Below are 6,277 nucleotides of genomic sequence, written 5' to 3'. Positions count from 1 at the left end.
TAGTTGTTGGAGACTTAAAGGACAACTGAAGCGAGAGGGATATGGAGACTGCCATATTTATTTTATTTTAAGCAAAACCAGTTGCCTGGCTGCTCTGCTGAACATCTGCCTCTAATATTTTTAGCCATGGACTCTGAACGCAGGCTTGTTTCTGGTGTGATTCAGACACTACTGCAGCCAAATAGATCATCAGGGCTGCCAGGCAACTGGTATTGATTAAAAGGAAATAAATATGGCAGCCTTCAAATTCTTCTCACTCCAGTTGTCCTTTAGGCTACTTTCCCACCAAGACGTTGCGTTTTAGGGGACGTTATGGTCGCATAACGTGCCCCTAACGCAACGCATGGTGGTGTTGATGTTGGACGTCAGATTGAGCTGCGTTATGCAGCTCTCAAAGCAGCCGCTCCAGGTTAGTGATAGGAAGTACAGCGCTGCGTAATATGTTGGCGCTTTATAAATACAATAAATAATAATAATATTTTTAAGGATTCGGATCATTTGAATCAAATCATTGAAAAGATCCAGATCTTTGAACCAAATCATTTGAATCATTTTACTAGGGAAGCCTTACTGGGGGTGAAATGACTAGCAGGACAGGACTTTCCCTGCACTGTACATTCTGTATTTTCCTGTTTCTTCCAGACAGACATCCACTGTGAACCGAATCTTTCATTGTGGTGATCCGGATGATTCAACTCGGATCCGGATCAAATGAACGATTCATTCATGATCCGGACAACACTACATTCCCACCGAGTCACCACAGTGCAGTGAATATTAATTAGCCATGGGGGTGGCCACGGAGGAGGAGGGGAGACCTCCTCCTCCAACATTACTGAGCATGTGCAAATAGTCTAATGTGACTTAGCCCAGTATAGCGTACAGCATGCAGCACTTTGTTTAAACGTGCTGCGTTACTATGTAACGTAACGTGTGCACTGTGAACAGCACATTGATTTTACAGTGCTGTGAGTTAGGCTGCGTTACTGGCTGCTGTAACGTGGGACTTTAACGTCCCACTGTGAAACCAGCCTTAAGTTAGAATAGGATAGCCACCAGTGTAGTAGTTAGTTAATAAAGTGTGTGTGTGTGTGTGTGTGTGTGTGTGCGTGCGTGAGTGCGTGCGTGCGTGCGTCCGTGCGTCTGTGTGTGTGTGTGTGTGTGTGTGTCTGTGTGTCTGTGTGTGTGTGTCTGTGTGTGTGTGTGTGTGTGTGTGTGTGTGTGTGTGTGTGTGTGTGTGTGTGTGTGTGTGTGTGTGTGTGTGTCTGTGTGTGTGTGTGTGTGTGTGTGCGTGAGTGCGTGCGTCCGTGCGTCTGTGTGTGATTCTGTTTTAAAATTACTTTTATTCAACCAACAAATAATGTTTTGACTGGAAATGACATAGGTGTCTCCCAAAAGATAGGAAGACAATGAGAGGCTTTATTGTGGCACTATTGTGAGAAGTAGGGGCGTTGCTAGGATCCTATGAGATCCGGAGCACCCATGGGCACCAGGGGGCAACAACACGGCAAAAAAATGGGGGGGGACAGAGAGAGAGAGAGAGGGGGAGAGAGGTAGAGAGAGGACACAGAGAAAGAGAGAGTGAGAGAGGACACAGAGAGGGGAGGGAGAGAGAGACAAAGAGAGGCACAAAACACACACACAACTGGGCACAGAGTGTGGCACTGCGAGAGGAGATGGTAGAGAGAGAGAGAGGGCAGAGAGACAGGGGATGGAGAGAGAGAGGGAGCAGAGAGAGAGAGCGGAGAGAAAGTGAGCGAACAGACAGAGGGGAGAGAGGGGACAGAAGAGAGAGAGAGAGGGGGGGTGAGGAAAGAGAGAGGCGAGAGAGAGAGGGGGGGGGGGGGGACAGAGAGAGAGGAAGGATCTCTCCAGAGACAGAAAGAGGAGGCAGAGATGAGCAATTAATAGAAGCATATCACCAATGCGGTCCGGTATGTAGCCTGGCTCCTCTGTGACAGAGGCACCAGGCTACGTACCGGACCACATTGGTGATATGCTCCTATTTATTGCCTGAGGAAGTGGGATATACCCACGAAACGCGTTGCACCTTGTTCGGAATATGTAAATAAACGGATTTTTGCATAAAACTGCAAGTTTTTGTGTCTGTTTTGGAGGGGTAAGTCCACCACTACCTACTTCATTTTAAAGAAATATTGTCTTTACCCTGTTGCCGCCTCTGTACTACTATTGCAGTTGTTTGTTTCTACCCCTGGTGCAGGGGAATTCTTCCTTTTTCCCGATCTACAGAGAGCGACTTCTTAATCCTGAGTGGGGACAGGTCTAATCTCCTCACCTGCCTTTATAGTGGGTACCTGTATGGTAACCCTTGTTTGTGAGTATAACCTACCTATACTTACCTTCCATACCCAATTTACAGCACATACTACACTATAATGGGCTCTCGGCGTCTTCCCTTATAAAGTGTTTACCTTTGTTTGACATTGCAGAGAGTTTAGTGTAAGTTGCCCTACACTCTCTGCAAATTCAAACTAAGATAAAAACTACAGGGACGGCAGGGATATGCTAGAGAGTGGGACCTCATTCATATGCTAATCATCCCTCTGCAGCTATGCCCTGGACAGGAGCTGTGATCTTTCTGACAGGCAGGAGCGTGGTGAGCTGGAACGGAGCCATGGGCGTGGCTCACTCACAGGCAGCAGTCATGTGCCTGCATCATGTGAGCCTGTCACATGACAGTAGCAGAGAGAAAGATAGGGGGAAAGGTTCCACAAAAATGGCGGCGGTATGTACATTATAGCGCTGCCAGAGTTTGGGCACGCTGCGCAGTCGGGCACATGGAGTGGAAATTCGGGGCATCACAGCAACAGATCTCGGTCAGTGCCCCGTTTCTACCCCCTAGCGACGCCGCTGGTGGGAAGAGGCATTATTGTGGGAAAAAACATTTCTCAGCTTTTATTTACATTTGGGCAAAAAGTCTTTAGTCCAAAATGATCCATACCCTTCTCAATAATCAACAGAAAAGCCTTTATTGGCTATTACAACAATGAAACGCTTCCTATAATTGCAGACCAGCTTTTTGCATGTCTCCACGGGTATTTTTTGCCCATTCATCTTTAGCAATGAGCTCCAAATCTTTTAGGTTGGAGAGTCTTCTTGCCATCGCCCTGATCTTTAGCTCCCTCCACAGATTCTCAATTGGATTCATGTCAGGACTCTGGCTAGGCCACTCCAAAACGTTAATGTTGTTGTCCGCTAACCATTTCTTCACCACTTTTGCTGTGTGTTTTGGGTCATTGTCATGCCAAGTTTCTCTGCAGACTGCCTGATGTTGTCGTTGACATTCCTCATGTATTGCTCTTTTTTATAGTGCATTTACTGTGATTGGTTTCCTGGTCCATTGGCTAAAAAATACTCCCAAAGCATTAGGTTCCCGCCACCATGTTTGACAGCGGGGATGGTGTTATTTGGGTTGAAGGCTTCTCCTTTTTTACGCCAAATGAAGGAAACATCATTGTGACCAAACAATTCCATTTTTGTTTCATCTGACCATAACACAGAAGACCAGGTCTTCTTCTTTGTCCAGATGATCATTTGCAAAGGCCAAGTGAGCTTTTGTGTGCCTTATCTGGAGAAGTGGCTTCCTCTTTGGTCTGCATCCGTGGAACCCAGCAGTGTGCAGTGTCCGTGGAATTGTCTACATTGAGAAATTGCCACCAGCAGAGCCCAGATTCACCAGGATGGCCTTGGTGGTGATCCTTGGATTTTTTTTCACCTCTCTAACTATCTTCCTGGCCAGCACAGGTGTCACTTTTGGCTTCCGGCCACGTCCTCTGAGATTGTCCACAGTGCGGAACATCATATATTTTTAATAATACTTTGCACTGTAGCCACTGGAACTTGAAAACATTTGGAAATGGCCTTGTAGCCCTTTCCTGACTTGTGAGCAGCCACAATGCGCAGCCACAGGTCCTCACTGAGCTCCTTTGTCTTAGCCATGAGAAACCAGCTGCAGAGAGCTGCTGTTTTTCACCTGTTAAGTTGATGAAAACAGCTGTTCCCAATTAATCAGGGTAATTAGGATGCTTTAGAACAGCTTGGACTATTTGGAATGGTATAGAATTTTGGATTTTCCCACAGACTGTGACAGTTTGTGAAAGGTATGAATAATTTTGGACTGGACACTTTTTGCTCAAATGTAAATAAAAGCTGAGAAATGTTTTTTTTTCCCACAATAATGCCTCTTGTACATGGTCTTATTATCTTTTGGGAGACACCTCTGTCATTTCCCATAAAAAAAATCACTTGCTGGTTGAATAAAAGTAACTTTAAGTCAAAATTTGTCAGGGGTGAATAATTATGGGCAGCATTATATATATATATATATATATATATATATATATATATATATATATATATATATATATATATATATATATATATATATATATACACATAGTGGCTTGCAAAAGTATTCGGTCCCCTTGAAGTTTTCAACATTTTTGTCATATTACTGCCACAAACCTGAATCAATATTATTGGAATTCCACATGAAAGACCAATACAAAGTGGTGTACATGTGAGAAGTTAAACGAAAATCATACATGATTACAAACATTTTTTACAGATAAATAGCTGCAAAGTGTGGTGTGTGCGTAATTATTCAGCCCCCTGAGTCAATACTTTGTAGAACCACCTTTTGCTGCAATTACAGCTGCCAGTCTTTTAGGGTATGTCTCTACCAGCTTTGCACATCTAAAGACCCATTCTTCTTTGCAAAACAGCTCCAGCTTAGTCAAATTAGGTGGACAGCGTTTGGGAACAGCAGTTTTCAGATCTTGCCACAGATTCTCGATTGGGTTTAGATCTGGACTTTGACTGGGCCATTCTAACACATGGATATATTTTGTTTTAAACCATTCCATTGTTGCCCTGGCTTTATGTTTAGGATTGTTGTCCTGCTGGAAGGTGAACCTCCGCCCCAGTCTTTTGCAGACTCCAAGAGGTTTCCTTCCAAGATTGCCCTGTATTTATCTCCATCCATCTTCCCATCAACTCTGACCAGCTTCCCTGTCCCTGCTGAAGAAAAGCACCCCCAGAGCATGATGCTGCCACCACCATATTTGACAGTGGGGATGGTGTGTTCAGAGTGATGTGCAGTGTTAGTTTTCCGCCACACATAGCGTTTTGCATTTTGGCCAAAAAGTTCCATTTTGGACTCATCTGACAAGAGCACCTTCTTCTACATGGTTGCTGTGTCCCCCACATGGCTTGTGGCAAACTGCAAACTGTACTTCTTATGCTTTTCTGTTAACAATGGCTTTCTTCTTGCCACTCTTCCATAAAGGCCAACTTTGTGCGGTGCACGACTAATAGTTGTCCTATGGACAGATTCCCCCACCTGAGCTGTAGATATCTGCAGCTTGTCCAGACTTACCATTGGCCTCTTGACTGCATTTCTGATCAGCGCTCTCCTTGTTCGGCCTGTGAGTTTAGGTGGACGGCCTTGTCTTGGTAGGTTTACAGTTGTGCCATACTCCTTCCATTTCTGAATGATCGCTTGAACTGTGCTCCGTGGGATGTTCAAGGCTTTGGAAAAATTTTTGTAGCCTAAGCCTGCTTTAAATTTCTCAATAACTTTATCCCTGACCTGTCTGGTGTGTTCTTTGGACTTCATGGTGTTGTTGCTCCCAATATTCTTTTAGACAACCTCTGAGGCCGTCACAGAGCAGCTGTATTTGTACTGACATTAGATTACACACAGGTGCACTCTATTTAGTCATTAGCACTCATCAGACAATGTCTATGGGCAACTGACTGCACTCAGACCAAAGGGGGCTGAATAATTATGTACACCCCACTTTGCAGTTCTTTATTTGTAAAAAATGTTTGGAATAATGTATGATTTTCGTTCCACTTCTCACGTGTACACCACTTTGCATTGGTCTTTCATGTGGAATTCCAATAAAATGGATTCATGTTTGTGGCAGTAATGTGACAAAATGTGGAAAACTTCAAGGGGGCCGAATACTTTTGCAAGCCACTGTATATATATATATACTTACAGCATCGTGCAAGATTGTCGCAGGTTGCTCTTCTAGAGGAGGTGTTTTTGAGACAAAGCCAGTAGATAGACCTGGAGTGGGAGTACATGAGAAAGGCAATGGGAGAATCAGCTAGAAGCAGGGGCGCCTCTAGCCATTTTGTCACTCCAGGCGAGAAAACCTGTGGTGCCCCCCTCCCCCAAAAAAATAATCTTAATGCAGCAGCGTTTCACTAGAAAATAACCGTATTACAGCAGCGTTTCGCCAGAAAA

General features: G+C 44.5%; 1 protein-coding gene across 1 annotated transcript in view; it reads left to right on the top strand.

The window, feature by feature from the left end:
- The window catches only part of MMD (monocyte to macrophage differentiation associated), a 190,236-nt gene that overhangs the window by 24,916 nt on the left and 159,043 nt on the right, over positions 1-6,277 (top strand). The window lies entirely within an intron of this gene.

Source organism: Hyperolius riggenbachi, chromosome 12, assembly GCF_040937935.1.
Source record: "Hyperolius riggenbachi isolate aHypRig1 chromosome 12, aHypRig1.pri, whole genome shotgun sequence".
Lineage (NCBI taxonomy): Eukaryota > Metazoa > Chordata > Amphibia > Anura > Hyperoliidae > Hyperolius > Hyperolius riggenbachi.
This window is presented reverse-complemented; position numbering and strand designations above follow the sequence as displayed.